Source organism: Hyperolius riggenbachi, chromosome 3 (assembly GCF_040937935.1).
Source record: "Hyperolius riggenbachi isolate aHypRig1 chromosome 3, aHypRig1.pri, whole genome shotgun sequence".
Lineage (NCBI taxonomy): Eukaryota > Metazoa > Chordata > Amphibia > Anura > Hyperoliidae > Hyperolius > Hyperolius riggenbachi.
In genome coordinates, this window is record NC_090648.1 from 410301999 (window position 1) to 410322456 (window position 20458).

At 43.4% G+C, this 20458-nt stretch overlaps 1 long non-coding RNA gene across 2 annotated transcripts in view; it reads right to left on the reverse strand.

The window, feature by feature from the left end:
* Positions 1-20458, reverse strand: part of LOC137564088 (uncharacterized) — a 274411-nt gene that overhangs the window by 68314 nt on the left and 185639 nt on the right. For both annotated transcript variants that reach the window (XR_011030511.1, XR_011030512.1), the window contains exon 2: positions 15448-15512. This is a non-coding gene — a long non-coding RNA (uncharacterized lncRNA). The remainder of the gene's footprint in view (positions 1-15447; positions 15513-20458) is intronic.

Below are 20458 nucleotides of genomic sequence, written 5' to 3' on the forward strand. Positions count from 1 at the left end.
AATCAAAATGGAAGAATCTGCAAACCACAGGCTTTGTGCATGCTGCTTGTGTTTCAGCATGGCATGCAGTATATACATTTTGTATAGGAAAACTACCAGTGTTTCCCCACAAAATAAGGCATCCTCTGAAAATAAGCCCTAGCACATCTTTTGGAGCAAAAATTAATATAAGACAGTGTCTTATTTTTGGGGAAACACGGTATGCCACCATACCTGCCCCTGTGCCTCCCGCAGACCTCAGATCAGATTAATTCTGTTATCTGGGGAACATGGCTACTTAACATGTATGTAGGGCGCACTTGGCTTAGTGTTAGAAAAGAGGGCAGAGAGGGAATATGAAGAGCTATTTCCAAAAAAGTAACTTCAGCAATATCCTGAACCCAAAAACACAGGCAACCATAACACATGCACGCAAGAAAGGATGCTGTCTTTAGAGGGGAAGACGGGGACTCTGACCAGGGGAGGTGGTGGGTTATGATTTCAAAGTTTATAATACACTCTATATTACCCAGGTATGCCCCTGATGACATCTTGTTTTTAATTTACATATACGGTTCATCACAACATGCAGTAGAAGGGTTGTTGTAGAACACTTCAATCTTGTGTACTGTATGTGACTGTAGTTATTGAAAGAACATTTGGTTCAGACATCAGACTGCAGTTTGTGCGTCAAGCTACAGAAATCATTTGTGTTTTACTTATTGCATTTGAAGTGTGTATGGTAAATATGTGGAGTTTGTTGGTTTATAGGTGCCCCCTATCTGGCTCCTCTAGATTCATGTTACTCAGCATTACGAGTTTCCTGTTCCTAGAAGTTTGAGCTTTGTGGAGAATTTGAGGAACTGAATACTTGAAAATAATTTAATGTTGTAATATTCCTTTACATGACCTTAAAGAGAAACAATAATAAAAATAACACAACAAAATTACTTATTTTTTTATAATGTTTATTTATAAATTATTTAGTCAGTGTTTGCCCATTGTAAAATCTTTTCTTACCCCGATTTACTTTCTGAAATTCAGCACAGGTGGTAACATTTTTAGTACTGGCATGTGATCTCTGCGGCATGTTAATTTACTGAGAGTTCTAAAGCCAGTAGAACAGATCTCCGTTCTCCCAGAATGCTTGTGAGGGGGGGGGGGGGGGAATTCCGCTAAAAGGAAAACTAAAGTGAAATAAATCTTCCCAATTTAACTTACCTAGGGCTTCTTCTAGCCCCCTGTAGTCCTTCTGGTCCTGAGCTCACACTCCATGCCTATCCATTGTGCAGCTTTCCCAGCTGGAGGCTGGGAGGATCCAGAGGCCTCTCTCTCCCTAGGTAAGTATTTACTTTGACCCAAGGTTTGGCTTTAATACTCAATAATACGGGCCTGAACTCAGAATTTCCTCTCTGCTCTAAAAGATAAGCAACAGCATAATATCCTTTACAGAAAAACGTTTGTGTGTTACAGCTTGTAGAGCTCCTTCAGAGATGCGGCAATGTAGTTACTTCCTATTTTGCCGGGAGCACAGAAATGGTTAACCTCCTGTGTTTAAATACTAGCTCAAAGGTTAGCAGAGTTGGCAGACAGCTAGGTGCTCAAATTACACTAGTTTATTACTTTCTGAGATGGGAGAATTAGATAGGCTGTTCTCTATAAACACATGCAGGGTGGACACAGACTGGATTTCTCTGTTTTCTTTCTCTCCTGTGCAAGAGTTCAGATGCACTTTAATAAAGGCTTAAGCCCTGTTTACAGTGGTCAGTTGCATTGCAGAAAAAGTCTGCATGTCAACTTACTGCCTATATAATTCTATGGGCCAGTTCACAATAACAAACGTTCTTACCACAGTGAGATCGAGCGCATCCACAACTGGTGCAAGGATAACATGCTCGTCCTAAACGCTGCAAAGACTGTCGAGCTGGTTGTGGATTTCAGTGTAACGATCGGTGTAACACAGAGAGGATCTGATTACCGGTGATCTGCAGTATCACTGGCAATACAGATATATACCCAATTATTGATGATCTGCAGTATCACCGATAATCAGATATACAAGCTAACCTCTGGACACCTGAGTAGAGTGTTTGGTGCAAAGAGTAATATTGAGAGGACTGTGCCTCAGCGCAGTAAGGAGTACTGCACAATTTCCTCTGGACTCTCCCGGAGGGAGGAGTCAGGCTGAGAGAAGGAAAGTCAGAACGAGAGTGACACTCAAGAGGAAGTGTCACTATCAGGACTGGGAACCGCCTCTAACAGTAAGGTCGGTTCTCGAGGTCGGACAGATCAGGTCGTAACCACACGGACAGACAAGGTACAGAATCCGAAGGCAAAGGCGGAGTCTAAAGTACAGGCAGGGTTCGGCAACAGGGTATCAGAAATATCGAGGTACAAAATCTGAAGGCAGATGCAGAGTCTAAGGACGAGCCAGGGTTCGGCAACAGAGTATCAGAAAGGCAAAGTACAGGATCAGAGTTCAGAAGAATGGTCAGGCAGGCAGAAGGTCATAACAGATAATCACAATCAAACTAGTACTTTAAACTATCAACAATCTCTAGCTAAGTGTAGGATTACAGCTCCAGCTGGTCCCGGCACACTTTCGGATCTGACTCAGGTCTGCGTGCTACCACGTAGTGATCGCAACGCCAGACAACCAGCAACTGAACAGCCAGCAGTATATATACACAGACACTCTCCAGGCCCCTCCCTAATTGCTGGACCAATGAGAGTTGTAGAAAATGTCAGCTGACCAGCTTGGTCAGCTGACTAACTCACTCTGAATCTTGGTGGACTATCAGTCCCAGCCACACCTGTATTGTCTTGCAATGTATCCATCGGACCGAGCATGGGAGCCGCCGCACCGCTCCCAACACCAGCGGCGGCTTCCCCACGCTCAGCCCCCTTGTCAGGGACACTGCCATGCGGCAAGTCCGCCGCCTCCAATGCGGATTCCGCCGCTCCCAATGCGGATTCCGCCGCTCTGCCTATACGGCATGCGGCGGTTTTTCCGCGTTGTGACGCCATGCTGGACGCGGAAACAGCCGCCTCGCCCTGAGAAGCGGCGGCTTTTCCGCGGTTCTTCACATTCAGGAAGCGCCCTCCCCCACTTAACCCGATCTTCATCGCAGGCACAGAGGTCACCAGAGTATCAAGTGTTCGGTTCTTGGGCACCACATCACCAATGACTTGAGATGGAGGGAGAACACCACTAAATGCCAAAAGAAGGCTCAGCAATGGCTGTTCTTCCTAAGACAGCTAAGGAAGTTTGGCATGCCGCAGGAGGTGATGTCAAGCTTCTACACTGCCATCATCGAGTCTATCCTGTGCTCCTCCATCATCGTCTGGTATGGCAGCACCACCGCAAGCGACAAGTACAGACTACATAGAGTAATAAATGCAGCAGAAAGAATTATCGGCACACCCCTGCCACCACTGGACCTCCTCCATGCTTCCAGGCTGAGAACAAGGGCAAATAGGATCACGCAAGACCCCCTCCAACCCGGCGGTCGCTTTTTCAACCGCATGCACTCTGACCACCGCTACAGAGCTATTTCCACCAAAACCTCCAGACATAGGAACTCTTTTTTCCCCCCAAGCAGTGTGCCTTCTGAACTCGAGCCATGCACACAGCAAAGCTAAATAGCAGGGACGTCACCCAGACCTAAATAGCCTGTATGTACTTAACCTGGGGCGATTCTTCATTTCATGTGTTTTTGCACCTAGGACTAATTAACTAAACAGCAGGACTAGCTGCTACGTACCTGTTCCACATCTGTTCATTTTGCACATGTACTTGCACTACTATGTTTTCAATGCCGGCTGCATCTGTTCTTCAATGCATTTTTGTATTGCTACTTGCTAGTAATGTATTGATAATGTTGTTGTTCTTGCTCTATGCCAATGTGTACTACAAACAATTCCGGGTGTGGCAACTGCCGCACTTGGCAAAATAAATAGGATTCGGAAATAAATATGATTATGATTCTGATCACGTTTTTCTTACTTGCTGCATGTAGGGATGCTCATTCGGATTCCCCGGAAATGCAATTTCCGAAATTCCGATCGGAAATTGCATTTCCGCATTGGAATGCGGAAATCGGTAATGCAAGTGCCGTAGGCGGATTCGCGGAAATTCCACCTGACTTTAACATCGATTTTCTCAAAAACTGTAAGGTCTTTTTGAAAACTTTTTTTGCATCTTCTTCACAAGATTCAGTTTAATAAACCCTGAAAATTTGGTGTGTCTAGGACTTAAGGGGGCTTTGCTATTAACCGCTAAAGTCGGCGGATTTTTACTGTAATGTAAAATGCCGAAAATCTGCATCTGCCTGTTTTCTGCATTTTACATTACAGTAAAAATCCGCCGACTTTAGTGGTTAATAGCAAAGTCCCCTTAAGTCCTAGACACACCAAATTTTCAGGGTTTATTAAACTGAATATTGTGAACAAGATGCAAAAAAAAGTTTTCAAAAAGACCTTATAGTTTTTGAGATGTTGAAGTCGGGCGATTTCCGGCGGAAATTCCGCATTGGAATGCGGAAATTGGTAGCGGAAAGCGGAATCGGTAATTGGTACATGACGGAATGCGGTTTTACCGCGGAATCGGAAATTGGCATTCCGACCATCCCTAGCTGCATGCAGGCTTTTGTATTAAAGTCTATGGTCAGTCTTCATTTCAGTTCACAGTCATTATAATGCATGAGTTATAGAACTAAGCACTGTGAACCTAGCCATAAGGTTAGGTTCACAGTGGTTAGTTGCTAAACGCACGTGTTATAATGATTGTAAACTGCAATGGAGACGGAACATAGACTTTAATACAAAGAGTGCATGCAGCAAGTTAGAATAACGTAATCAGTTACAGGGCAGTACTGTGAACAACCCCATAGTATTGTATGGGCAGTGAGTTGACATGCCGAATTATTCTGAAATGCAACCGAGCACTGTGAACTATGCCGCTCGGAATATTTTCTGAAGCACATTGACGGTTTTGCGGACATGCAGATTTAGACTACGTTCACAGTGCTCGGTTACATTGCGTCATAACGGAGATTTTTTAACTGAGAATATCGCACAGCAATGTAAAAAAAATGTAAATGCAACGTACACAGTACGTGTGACCCGCTGATAGGCAAACCTCTCAATGTGTGGCCCTAGACCCCATGCAGAGTGCACGTTGGGAGCTTACTGGAAGACCATAGCTAACTGTCCTCACTCCTTCTCCAGCCCACAGGTCTCCTGGCAGCTAGAACTTTCAGGCTCACTCATGACAGTGAGACTGGAGGCTGGAGCTCTAGCGGAAAGTTACCTGTAGCCTTGTAACTTGCTACTAGAGCTCCAGTCTCACTATTAAGTGACCACAGTGAGCATGGATCTATAGCAGCAAGTTACCTGTAACCTTGTAACTCGCCCCTAGAGCTCCAGTCTTACTATCAAGTGACCACAGTGAACCTGGAGCTCAAGCAGTGAGTACAAAGCTGCCGGGAAGACAAGTGGGCAAGAGCAAGGACAGGTAGTTATTAAATGGGTAGCTCACCATATGAACACTCTTTCTCTCTCCCTAACTAATGCAGTTACATTAACCTTCTGAAGTGATACCTAAATGTTACTCATCTTTCCTCTTCTTCATCCTAGCTCTGAATTCAAGTTAGAGATAGTTTACATCATAAAGTTTAGATAAGTGTCAGGTATTTTGGAAAGGAATGGGGAGATACATAATGTTGAGGTTAAGCAGGGAAGAGAGGAAATGGTTTGTAGAAAGCAGGGATGGAAGTGGTCAGAAAGGATAAGGTATAAGAGTAAAATGGTGTGCACAGTCCCCAATACAGCTGTACTACCAATGAACTATCAGGGAGGGTGAACAAGGAGGACTAGCATAATATGAATACAAATGCTTATTGCCTAAATAAATAAAAAGGGCCCTTGTGTACTTTTGCTGTTTGTATGTGGTTTCTAGTGCATGTTTCCACACCTAAACCACAGTCAAATTCCAACTGAAATGCATAAACAATTGTTCTCATGTGTAACGGGTAAAATGCACCCAAAGCATAGCAAAGGTTTTGAGGTGGACTCTGGGGGTGACCAAGTTAATACATGCTTTTGATCTACGATAGTGGGGGGTGTGATGCAGTTACAACAAATCCTTTAGGTATCCAGGTCCCAGATTGTGCAAGGATTTGATGGTCAATAAGCCAATCTTAAACAGAATTCTCAATTTTATTGGTAGCCAGTGGAGTGAACAAAGGGTTGGTGTTATGTGGCAATGGCGGGGTTGGCTAGTTAACAGCCTTGCTGCACATTCTGTACAAATCACAGGCAATGCAGGTCTTTGTTTGGAAGGCCTGTATAGAAAACATTGCAGAAGTCCAGCCTTGATGTATGTGAAGGAATTTTCCGCCACTAGCGCCCGTTGCTTACTTAGTTGTCACTAACGCTAAGGCTGCAGGGACTTTAACATTAAGGTGGGCTGATGTAATAGCGTGAGTAACAGGAGGTTGCTCACATACTTACTTTAGTGAATCAACTCTATGCTAACTTATTTGAAATATTTGGCAGAATTCCAAGCTAGTGGCACATGCTGTTTCATATACAGTGTAATCAAACTAGGATATCTGCTTATTTCTATAGCACAAAGTTTAACCCTGGTTGAAGCTCAGAATGTAATTTTTCCCGGGTGAGGTTGATCCAGAATTTCAGGTAAGGCCTGATATGATGGTCTGATATGACCAGGATGAGGGTTCCAAACTGTTGTTACCTAATCTTAAAGAATGTTTTACTCTTGTTACCTAATCTTAAAGAATCTTTTATAAACACAGGCCTTGTGTTCTTCAATACAGACAATATTTATAAACCATCTACCTATTTTGTGAAATTCATTCAATTCAAACCAAAATCAAAGAAGCATTTGGGAGAGACATCATAATGAATGGATACAGAGGCAAAACTTTCTTTGTGTTGAAGGACATCATACAAAGGTGTTGATTCATTAAGCTAATGACTACATTCCAAATATGACAGTGCTCCACCTGATTGTGGGATCCTACATTAACGCACCATAGAGCGATCCTCATTTATCATTTTCTTGATTCATTAAAGAGGAGCTGTCAGCCATGCTATCTCAGAAAAAAAAAACATATTAAGTAGATAAATACTTGCTCTACTTACATAACATATGTATTGCACTGTCTACGTTCTGATTTTAGTGATTTTTCTATAGTAAATAAAGAGACAATCCTTCTTAGTTGTCTCCATTTTAACTGTGTCTATCTTGAAGCTAATCCTGATGTAATTTCCTTCCTTACTCTCCTCTGTCTGATTGTGTATGCATTGCCTGCCCTTCTGCCCAGTCTTCAGGCATTCCCACCCAGCTTTGCAGCAGAAAGTGCATTGTCTCAGCATGATAAATATTGGCCAATCATAGAGGAACAGAGTTGTGGGAGGGGAAAACAGGAGGGAAAAAGGCTTCAGCCAATCACACTGCATTAGTTCAGAGGAGCTGGTGTAACCAGTACCTCACCAGTGGCGTGGGTCCACTGGTGAGTAGAATGGTAAGGCAGGCAAGGTTCGGCAACAGAGAGGTAAGTATATACAAAATCGTGAGACAAGAGAGTAATCGGTTATCAGGCAGGGGATCAGCAACAGGTAGACAGATGGGCAGAAGTACAGGATCAGAAGACAGATTCAAAGTCAGAGTGCTAGCCAGAGTCGTACACAGGAGATCAATACAATAGTAATATCCTAGCTTGGGTGTGAAATCCTTGGTATCAACACCCCGGATCTAGTCTACACACAATAACAATAGCAAGAGTATAATTCCTAACTTGGTGTGAAATCCGTAGCATCAACACCATGGAACTATCTAAGGTCAGCGCGCTCACACGCAAATATTCACGACAACAGACGAAGCAGCAATGCAGCCCGGAGGCTTATGAAGCAGAGGAGACCTCACTGGCACGCACCCCTCCCATCAGCCAATCCTGGGCACCGTGGGTCTCCCCTGACGTCAGCCAACCAGCAGGTCAGCTGATGGGCTTCCTCCCCGCATAAAGCTCCCGTCTATGCGCGCGCCCGCGCGCTATGGCAGGCAGCCCCCTGTACGGGAGAACGTTCCGTCCTCGGCGTCCTGCACGCCGAATGGACGGATGGCCGCATAGAGGCAGCTGCGGCGGCGGTGCTGTTCGCCGCAGCTGCCTCGGACATTACAAGAAGTAATAGTGATTTTTACCTTTTGGATTGCCTGGTTAGCATCCTTATTACTTGTTTACCAAATAAAAATGCCTGGCTGCACTGCTAAAGCTTTTAAAGAGAATTCGAAGCAGATTTTCTAAATCTTAATAGGACACAGAGGCATGTTCTCTGCACAATGACATGCCTCTGTGTCCTTCAGGTGCCGCCGCCAGTACCCCATGGCCTCTGCTGTCCCCCCTCTAAAATAGCGACAGGCAAGCAACAAACTGCTTGTCACTAGACTTCTGTTTACCTGCAACTTGTCAATCACCCTGCGCCTTCGCAGCCTCCTCCATTTCATAGCTCCCGCCACTGTTCCCTCACTCCCCGCCTCTGTAAGCTTCCTCCAATTGAAAGCTAAGCCGCAACCCGGAAATAGCAGATTGTCGCTAGTCTGTCGCTATTTTAGAGGGGGGACAGCAGAGCCCAGGGGTGATTGGCAGTGGCAATAGAAGGACACAGAGGCATGTGATTGTGCAGAGAACATGCCTCTGTGTCCTATTAAGATGTAGAGAATCTGCCTCTGGTTCTCTTTAAAGCTTTTAGAACTTAAAGAGACTCTGAAGTCTCTTTTTTTACATTTTTGTCATAAAATCCTGTTAAGCATGAATGCCCTCCTTAAATCGCCACATCTCTGCGGCAGATGGGTGATTTATTACAGTGTAATACCCCTGCAAAGCTCCAAGGCTTGCAGGGCTTTACTTCCTAGAAGAGGCAGAGCTTTAGGCTGTAGCTCTGCCTCCTCTGCAATCAATCTCTGCTGATCGCCGCCTCTCTCGGCCCCTCTCAGTCTTCTTTCACTGAGGGGGTGGAGATTTCTTTCACTGAGAGGGGCAGGGAGGAGGCGGAGGTCCACGGCGATTGATTGCGGAGAGGCAGAGCTACAGCTCAAAGCTCTGTCTCTCCAGGGCAGCTTAATATGCGTCCTGCAAAGTGGAACTTTGCTGGTCTATTGCACTGTAATAAATCATTCATCTGCGGCGGGGATGCGGCAATTCAAGGGTGGCATTCATGCTTAACAGGATTTTATGACAAAAACATGTAAAAAAAGAGACTTCAGAGTCTCTTTAAGGTTGCTAATGTAGTTTTATATGTATAGGGAGGTGTTGATTTTTCCTGCTTAAAGGAAGGAGCTTAATCTCACGGTGCCAACCAGGTAACTGACCCTAATTTATACAGTTTTCTTTGTAATTAATTTGCAGGATTATTTTTCCCACTTTGGGGTTGATTCATTAATGTGAGGCGCTCGAGTTGTGTGCACTCTACGCGCGGTAGTGCAGTGTAGTGTGTGCTGGCAACTTGCGTGCGCTCCTTCCAAATCACGGCTGTTCCACTGATCCTGCCCTGAGCCCAGTGGTCCAGTGGCTTTATAGGTCGTGATCCCCGGACTTTGATTATCACTTGTCCTCTTGTGTCCCCCATGTGTCCTCCTGTGCGCTTTGTGTCACCGCTCCCAACCCCACTTCCCCCCCCCCCCCCTCGGTGTAATGAACAGGATAGTGGCAGTGTCTTACCGAAACCTGTCTCCTTTTTTGCTCTGCTCCTCTATTGATGGCCTTATCAGCAGAAGTCATCACTATGGGGAGCCGCAAGAGAGGAGACAGGTCTGCGATACCCGTGGGAGCTGCTGGATTAGGTAAGACACTGCAGCTATCCTGAGAATTACATTAGGGGGAGTGCACACACAAGGGGGGAAATGGACCACACGGGGAGCCAGGGGCACACATGGGCTGCACACTGGGGACAGAAGGGACAATAAGGGTAGTCCCTAACATGGCGGTGGGTTAGTGGTTCGTATCGGCGGGCGTTCGGAAGTTGAGGATTCCCTGCATTTGCCGTATAAGATGCAGGGACGTTTTCTCCCAATTTTGGGGGGAGAAAAAGTGTGTCTCATACGATGGCAAATACAGTGCTTTGAAGAGTATTCATGTCACTAATTGTCCCTTAGAGGAGCTCACAACCTAATTCCCACCATAATTATATGTCCATCATAGTCTAGGGCCAATTTTATTATTGGGGTCGCCAATTAACATATCTATATGTTTTTGGGGTGGGGGTGGAAACCTGGTGCCTGGGAAACCTACGCAGATATGGGGAGAACATACAAATGCTGTGCAGATAGTCCTCTAGCTAGTTTAAACAGAAAGATGAAGTTGAAACAGTAACAAAATATCTCCATTCCATTGTTACCAGGTAACTAATCCTGATTTTCCTCAAGCAGTCTGGTGGAGACATGCAAACAGCTAGTATGCAATTATAGCAATTATAGGAAGATTGCTGTAACAGCCAATAAAGGCTTTTCTATTGATTATTGAGAAGGGTATGAATAATTTTGGACTGGACACTTTTTGCTCAAATGTAAATAAAAGCTGAGAAATGTTTTTTTTCCCACAATAATGCCTCTTGTACATCGTCTTATTATCTTTTGGGAGACACCCATGTAATTGCCCATCAAAAAAATTACTTGCTGGTTAAAGAAAAAAGTAACTTTAAGTCAAAGTTAGAGATTAATTATGGGCAGCACTGTACACACACACATGTACAGTATGTACACACACACACTTTGGATTCAACTCACTAAGGGCAGTGAGTCTGGTAAAATTATGAAAGGGCAGTTCAGTTCAAATTCTGATAGTAGAATATCATAATTTTTACTATTATTCTACTGTCCCCAATAGTAGAATATCGGTTAACATACCAATATAACTGTATTACTCAACACGAGAAAGGCAGAGCCACAAACAGCCAGTTATATTACAGACATCAAGCACCCGGCACTCAAATAAGGAAAGGAGCAGAGGGGCAGAGCAGCAAACAGCAGACCTCAATGTGTCTGCAAAAAGCCAGCTATATCACTGACCACTGCCAGATATAATACTGAACCTGCTGTGTCTGTTGTGTGCCGCTGCCGGGGGAAGTAGCAGGGAGCCACAGGATGCAGCCACTGCAGAGGAGAGCCAAAAAACTTAGCCCAGCTTACTGCACTGCAGCAAAGTCCAGAGGGTCACTGTAGCCAGTCGGCGGGAGCTCCATGCTCTGGCACACGCGCCCTTGTCGGGTGTACGCTCCCATATTCTGTGCTCCCAGCCCTCAGGGGCTCATAACAGACAGCCGCCTCAGATGTCTGGCGCATGGAGCCACTGTGTACAGTATATCGATATCCTAATTGATATCTGGCTCTCCTGCCCCCAAATTATTCCCCTGGCGCTGTCATAACTACTAATTATTTTGCAAACAATGGCAGCGCCAAAATTAACAGTGCATCTTGTGCCCATTTTACTGGATCCGGTGCTGTTTTGCTTGCGTTTTGTACAGTGATTTCTGGCATTTTAGAAGTGATTTTGTTGTAGCCCTAGTGATTTGTAGAGCAATTGCATTTATCTTGTGGTTCAGGTAGTAAACTTGCTGCAAAATCGCTTTTGTAAAGTGATTGCAAAGCAGCTTTGCAGCACTCCTATGCTTAACATTGATATGCAAATGCTGCAAAAATGCTGCAGATTTGGCCTAATCACAATCACTCCGGTGAGTTCACCTTGCTTACATTGAAAGACAGGGCCAGGAGCCAATAAAATCGGCTCCTGACTCACTCACAGGGCTTTGCCATCATAGAGACAGGCAGAGCAAGTGAGCTGCAGCGGGAGACAGTGGGGATTTAATGGCGAGATCGGTGGGAGCGACGAAAACAGCGGATGCACGCAACGGTGGAGAGTTGAAATCTACGATCTGGCAGCCAAATAGCCATCAAATCAGGGCGTAGATTTTAACTACGTCGGTCCTTAAGTAGTTAAACCCCTTCCCCTAAAGTATTTGCAATTGGGGCACCAGGAAAAAAGGGCGTGAGGTAATATCAATAGTAGAATATCAGTAGTTTTACCAATATTCTACTGTCGCCCTAATTCGCACAGTAACCTTGCTCTATATATGCCTAACACTAAGATTCCCATCTACTCCCAACACTAACCTCCTACCATCTACACCTAACACTAGCCCGATAAACAAAAAGCCTGGAGCTCCTACTGTAGCCTAATTCTGTTGCACTACTGGGCATCTATGCAAAAAATGTATTGCATCACTTCCACTGTCCCATCATCAGTCACGTGAGGTAGTCTGAGAGGGAACAGCAGCTAGCATCTCCTTGTGTGAATATATCACCTGACCCAGCCCACAACCTACAACACTACAGTACAGCTAAACACAGTCTTTTCTCCTTTTTCTTGTTCAGCATCAGCAAGTAAAAAAAACCCCAAAAAACAGTTACCGTAACCCTTCCTACAACCTCCTCAGTGGCATTTATAAACATACTGGGAAAGGTGTGGAAAAAGTTATATTTTATGACGAGTAGGGAGAAACTGTAGCTGCAGTGCATTATCCACAGAGAGAAGGTAGGCATACATCAGGTGATCTACTCTGTGGTGAGGCATAAATTCCTCCTTCCCAGGAATTAAAAAAATAGAGGAACAAGGTAGGAGCCAGCAGCCAGGTATTTAAAGGACAAATGTAAAGTTTAATAAAAGTTAATTACTCACCTAAGAGGAGAGAAGACTCCGAATCCCTAAGAGCCTTTCCGTTCCTATCTGAATCCCCTCATTCCACTGTCGGACCCCTCATTCCAACTTTGACTTTATATATAAAGAAGCCTTCCGGTCTCCTCGGAAGGAAAAGGAAGTACTCAGGTCTCTGCGTTCTTCTGAAGATAAGCGGCTCTGTACTGGGCACACGCAAGCACGGACTCGTGTGCACAGTAGGGAGCTGCTTTTCTGAGACCCAAGTACTTCTGAAGAGAACCAGCCGGTGGGTGATTTGATAGAGGGCCCAGCAGGAGGGAAAAGGGGGACACATAGAGGAACGGATCCAGAGGGATCCAGAGCCCTCTCTTCTCTTAGGTGAGTACCTACATTTTTTAGTTTTAAACATTACAGTACTGAGTCAACCCCCCCCCAAAAAAAATACTTACCGAAGAAGAGGTAAGCATCTTACAGAGGCTTCCCACATCATCCTGGCCCCCACCGTTGCTGCATGTGGAGGACACAACCATACCTCTCAACTTCTTGAGATAAGAAAGGGGGACACTTTAAGACACGCACCTGCCACACCCATCGCCATGCGTATCACAAATACTTCTGATCCATAACATGTAGTTTTATCATTCAAACTACACTGGTCATTTATATCATAATTATTTGCTCTTGATTTTAACATTTGAAAATAACAAATAGTTTTAATTTAAGGGAATACAGTTTAGAGTCAGTTAAACACATTTTCCAGTAGAAAAAAGCAGTCCTGAAAGAGTGACAAATGAGGAAGAAAGAGGGACAGAGGGATTTGGTTCTCAAAGAGAGACTGTCCCTCTGAAAGAGTGACAGTTGGGGGCTATGCACAAGAAGCTTTGGGAGGATCCAGAGTTTCCAAAGGTAAGTATCTATTTTTTTTCCTAAGGGTTCACCTCCGGTTTGCTTTAAAAAACATTTATTGCTAAAGCTTACCTATGTATAAGCCATTATAACCTTTTTGCATGACTAATTAGCGTAAATTTACTTTCATATTAATGAATGATGGTAGGTTAAAAAATGGCTTTAACGAAGGGATGGAGAGATGAGGGGCTGGTTGGAGAACTTTATTAAATTGAAGACAGCTTTACTGAAAAAAAAATATATCACAAATATAAAAACAGTTTTATACGGCTCATACAATGGTAATATTGATACCAGCCAAAAAGAAAAATGAATATGTAAACTTCTACCAGGAGGAATGCTGCAGAGATATGACTATACAAAATTAGTGTGCCCACCCTGATAAGGCTGAAGGGTTACCAAAGCAACATGCTGAATAGCAACAAATTCCACATTGCTCGCTGTGGAGGAGTTGTTGAGGAATAGCAGTAACTTGATATGAAGGCAGATGCAATTCTCTGCAAGGAGAACCCTCCAGAAGCGATATCTGTGAAAATCGTTACTTTGTTTTTAAGTAGAGTATCTATTTTCTATGCATTTATATGTTTTAATTTATTTATATTAACAAATGAACTGAACTTTTAACTTCCTAAAGATTGGTGAATAAATGATTTCTGCATGGGTGTTGTAGACTTTCCCTTATTCAGAATCAAAGTCATCTTCATTTGTTAGATAGATAATATGCAGAAATGTGTTGTTTCCCTTCTATAGTATATCCCACTTTAATTAACTTATATTAGTATTTTAACCACTTTGCATCCAGACCTTGTTTCCCCTTAATGGACCAGAGCCGTTTTGACATTTTAGCTATTGAATTGAGAAAAGATAAAAAATATTTTAAATGTTAAAAACTAAGCATTCCCCCTAGTATAAGTAGCCAGATGTGCCCCCAGTATTAACCCCTCCTATAGGTAGCCAGATTTGCACCGAGTATTAGGTTCCCCTCAGTATAGATAACCAAATGCTTCCCCATACAGGTAACCAGATGTGCCCCCCAGTACCAGCCCCCCTATAAATAGCTAGATGTGCCCCCAGTATAGTCAGATGTGCCCTAAGTATAAGGCCCCCACTTTAGGTAGCCAGATGTCCCCACAGAATTAGCTCCCCTGTAGGTAGCTAGATGTACCCCCACATTATTAAGTCACACCCCCCCCCCATATAGATAGTCAGCTGTGCCCTTAGTATTAGGTTCCCCCATTATAGATAGCCAGATGTGCCACCATTATCTGCCGCCCCCCCCCCCCCCCCCCTGTATAGGCAGATGTGTCCCCCAGTGTCAGCGCCCCTAGCATAATGTTCCTCCTCCTCCATATCCCTCTCACTTCAGGTTTGCTTTTAAAAATCTTTTATGACTCACTTTTTGTATAGGTCATTGGTTGAGCTCAGCACAAGGTAAGAAATGTGAAAATAAATGCCTGAAATAGAGTTTACTGCTTTCTCAAGGGAATATCACAGCCTTGAATGGAATTTAGTGACAAGTAATACATATTTCAGTTAATGTATACAGTAGGTATAGTATAAATGGGGAAATAAGTCCGAACCTGCCTTTAATTATATCTGAGTCACATGGTGCACACAAATAACTTTGAGTCACACAGCGCATACACATATCTCTGAGTCACACAGTGCATTTAAGGATCTATGCAAAAACTAGATCTGCTTTCCTTTGATCCTTGTTATATTACCTCCCAGCTTGGAGTTTAAGGTGTCTTATGCCACCTTGGGATTTCCCTGCTCATCCTGCTGTGCTCTCCTAATGTTAAATAAAGTAAAAATAGGAAGGGTTTACCTTGTTATTCCCATGCCAGAAATGCAGATGGGGCAAATGCAGAAGTGGTCCCACCACCAGAGCCCCTGAATGATAAAAGAAACATTTAGATGATTAGTCTCTTTGTCACTAGGCAGAAACTGAATTTATAAGATATAAGAATTAGTAATAAACAAATAATAGGTGGGCTATTTATGTTGTAAGTTAAAGAATAAAACCTCACAGGGTACCAGTCATGCTACAATAAAAACATTCTTTATTAAGTAGATATAAAATAGCCCAATAGAAGACTAAATTTAAATGTACATAATATAATTAATTATACAAAAAAACAAGCAATTGTTATCAAACCAAATCATAAGTCACAGATTTTGATGCATGTGTTGTGGAATAACTTCTGATTGTTTGGTCCAAGACATTTAAACTAGCGGCCTGCTGGAGGATATTTTGTAGGGCTGTGGCAGATAATGGTCCTGTTTATGGGTTAAGGACTTTCTATAGCCCTGTCCGGTTCTAGTGTAAGTGCCTGTCTCCTGGCCCAGCCGGTGCTGGGAGTCACAGCAAACCTTTTGGCAATGACGTATATTCTAGAGAAGTTGGACTACCTATGCAACCTCTGTAGGGTCACCAGGACCCTACAGAGGTTGCATAGGTAGTCCAACTTCTCTAGAATATACGTCATTGCCAAAAGGTTTGCTGTGACTCCCAGCACCGGCTGGGCCAGGAGACAGGCACTTACACTAGAACCGGACAGGGCTATAGAAAGTCCTTAACCCATAAACAGGACCATTATCTGCCACAGCCCTACAAAATATCCTCCAGCAGGCCGCTAGTTTAAATGTCTTGGACCAAACAATCAGAAGTTATTCCACAACACATGCATCAACACATTGCCTCATACTATCTGTAGTGACACTGACCATTGCCAAATTATTATTATTATTATTTAGTATTTATATAGCGCCGACATATTACACAGCGCTGTACAGTGTATCTATATATATATATCTTGTCACTAACTGTCCCTCAAAGGAGCTCACAATCTAATCCCTACCATTGCCATATGTCTATATTATGTAGTGTAAGTACTGTATTCTAGGGCCAATTTTTAGGGGGAGCCAATTAACTTATCCGTATGTTTTTGGAATGTGGGAGGAAACCGGAGTGCCCGGAGGAAACCCACACAGACACGGTGAGAACATACAAACTCTTTGCAGATAGTGCCCTGGCTGGGATTCGAACCAGGGACCCAGCGCTGCAAGGCGAGAGAGCTAACCACTACGCCACCGTGCTGCCCAAATGTAAAACTAGTTAAAAAAAAAAAAAGAAGAAGAAGAAATGAGGATGGAAAACTGTCAGAACACCACTCCAGGTTTTGTGGTCATCTCATTAGTGCCCCTTTAGTGCACCTCTTTTTTTTTTTATTAACAACAAAAGCAGCACAAAGCTGATTAACAACTGACCAGATCATGCTAATTTCCCAGAAGTATTAACTTGATGCCATACCATGACATTACTTTCCCAAAAGTATTAACTTGATGCCTTACCCTGATAGATAAATAGGGCTTGATTCACTAAAGGGTGCTAAGTGTTAGCACACCAGTGAAAAGCCCCTTAGCGTGTGCAAAGTGACTTTGCCACCGCTAATATGCGCACAAAGTTTAGCGCTGCGTGGTGCGCCGAAACGTCGCACCGGTGCGCGCGAAACACCACACCGTCCGCATGCAAAATAGCCTGAAAAGCTATTTTGCACATGGACGGCGCGACGTTTTGCGCACACCGGTGCGACGTTTCGGGCGCACCGGATATCGCATGATCACTAACAGCTTTGCCCGTGTAAACTACTTAGCACCCTAGTTTGCACGTGCAAAGCTTATAGGCATGCTAACTGTGTTATCACGCTTTAGTGAATCAAGTCCATAGATTGATAGATAGCAAGATAGACATGCTCATTTCTAGGGGCAGACGAGGCATCGCCTGGGGCACACACGGCAGGGGCACATGCAGAGAGCGCATCGGGATCGGTAGATAACTCACTTCCCCAGGTTCCACACATGCCACATTTTGTTGACAAGTTGACTACCACTCCCACTGCATGCACTCTCTGTATGTGCCCCTGCTGTTTTATGGCTACCTAAAGGGGGGCTCTTTGGTTACCTAAAGGGGGGCTCTCTCTGTACCTAAATAGGGGGCTCTCTGGCTATCTACCTTTACCCTGGGAGCTCTATGACTTAAAAACTGAAGCAGGGGCAAAAAGGGCACACACATACAGCAAGAGGTTAAAAAGGGCGCCGCATAGAGCACAATGTTATTAGCGGCTTTTGTGGCGGCCATAGTATAATAAGAGCGCACAACATTATTTTACGGCAATAGGAAGTTTTAATATGAAAATCATACAAAGGAAGTCTCAATATAAAAATCATAAGGAAATTCATATAATGGCAATAGGAAGTTTTAATACTAAAATCAAATAGTAGAATAGTAGAAGTCTCAATATGAAAAACATAGGGAAATTCATATAATGGCAATAGGAAGTCTCAAATCCAAAATCATATAGTGGAAGTCTCAATACGAAAATCATACAAAAATTCATATAACGGCAATAGGAAGTCTCAATATTAAAATCCCATAGTGGAAACCTCTGGGCACCCACATTTCCCTGTAATGCCGCCAATCGTTGGAGCTTTGCGCTGTGGGGAGGGGTGATGGAGATAAGGGCAAGGCATCGGTAGAAGGAGTGTTAAGGGTTAGGCATTGGTGGAGGGGGGGGGGGGGGTTAAGGGTTAGGCATCAGTAGAGGGAGGGTTATGGCTTAGGCACTGATAGAGGGAGAGTTCTGTTTGAGAGTAGGGTTATGTTACACTCCCGTGTGTGTGTGCGTGCGTGTGTATGTATATATATATTTATATATATATATATGTTGCGGAGAAATGCAGCAGGTTGGATATTTTGCATTTGCAGTCTGGCGCTCATATTGTGCATTTGCATTCTGTTCGACAGTGTAAATGTATCCTATTGATAACATACCATCCGTTTTTGCTTTTAATTGCGTTCGGGTAAATGCAGCGTTTTTCCCTGTAATGTGAACAGAGATGTCAAAACTGCTCTGTTCTTTACGGTTAAAACAACCACTAATTGTGAAGTGGTTAAAGTGGACCCAAATTAAAAATACAAGATTTCAGGAATAAAATCTATTTTCTAAATTAGAATAATAAATAGCAGCCTTTTTTCAGCTGCATGATGACAAATATAAAATATTTTACATTTATTAGAGGAACCCCTCCATTCCTTTCATATTCCCGGGACAGAATCCGGCAGAATGCTGGAGTAGGTGGTGTCTGGCATAGGAGGAATTGCTAATGGCTTCCACCTGTATAACCCTAGTTATGCAAAGAGAAGGGTGAAAAGCATGCACTGAAATGCTCATAGGCTTGAAGGAGTGTTTATTTATCTTTGTATGTGTCAAAGTGGTGCAACTAAATTTTTGGGTCCGCTTTAACTTACTACACCATAAATAGCCCACTTGTTATTTGTTTATCTTAGTCCTTTATTGAGGTATTGGAATTTTTCTATTGCTTTTAAATTGCTTGATATGATCCTAATTATAACTACTGTAACTTCTTATTTAAAATAAGGTAAAACTTTCAAGTGAGAGCAAAGTAAAAAGGTTTCTATGTATTATGTTTTCTATGTTTCAACATGTTATATTTTGGATAGGGCATGTGTATCTGCTTTCGATGTAAACAGAACTTATAGCCATCAGCCATTTCTGGAGACATGACTCATGTAGATCGAAAATAACTATTCAGCAGAAAAATACCAAATGTGACTAATACGCTAAGGGCAAGATGTGTTCATTCACAATCCTCTGCTGTCATGCATTAGTGATACTAAAATATATGAAGTAAAACTAGATCTTTATCATTCATACTTTATACACAGACTGCAAGGGGAAAGTCCTTTATGAAGACAGGCATCTGAAAAATGCCTGCATGCTGTTAATATTTACGGTAGCTGTGTTGAGTGCAGCTCAAGCTCTGTAGTGATTCATTGCATAATATTGTTTTACATGTGCTGTGCCTGCCATGTACACAGGGTTTGCAATACACTGACTGCAGTAGCTGGAATAGATACTACTTGGCAGGAATATTCACTGTGTTGTTTTTTTTTCTAATTCATACAATCTATTCGTTTTTTTCTTTTATAAAATTTACAGGCAATCCAGACAAATTTCAGTTGCAAGCTTACAATACAGTCCCGGCCTCAAGTAACATGTAGGATTCAGAAGCTAAATTTCCATTTACTGTTAGGCCCGGTTCACACTTGCATTAGGTGTCAAATGGATCTGTGAATACGGATCTGATTACCAGTCAGTTGGATCATTTTCAGTCCATTTGCCTTGTGCTGCGTTGTTCCGTTTCCCCATATTGCCTACCCCCTACCCCCAAAATGAATTTTGCCCCTTAGAACTAGTGTGATGAAACGTTCAGTTTTCTCATTGCTCCCAGCGCTTCAGCGTCCATTTCCGTTCTGCTGGGCTCAGCGGTCCTGAAAAATTGGTCCAACAGCAAGCTTGCGGTCCATTCAGCAGATCGTGCAGAATGGATCCGTTCGAATGAACGAATGTGAGCGGATCCATAGGTTAACATTGGATCCATTCCCATCTGTTACAAACGGGGCCTAATACAGAAAGCCAATGAAATCACTTTCCTTGCAACCACTAAGGCCGCAGTCTTTATATTCTCTGATGCTGTATGGAAGGAAAGAGGCACCTGGCACAGAATCCAGGTTTCTGTGGTAGAGAAAGAAAGAAAAATGCGGAAATGAGATGAAGAAGAAGCAAGACTCTGCTCAAGAAAGTAGAGAGAAAGAAAGAGATGTTATCAAATCCTCCAGGGACAGCCCCCCCCCCCCTACCCTTTAGCCTCCCACCCATAACTTCCAGCAATCATTCTAGGCCATGGGCTCCAGATTTTGTGAGATTGCTTTCACTTGTCTTCAAGAACACTTGTCATGTGCTCCTGCACCATAA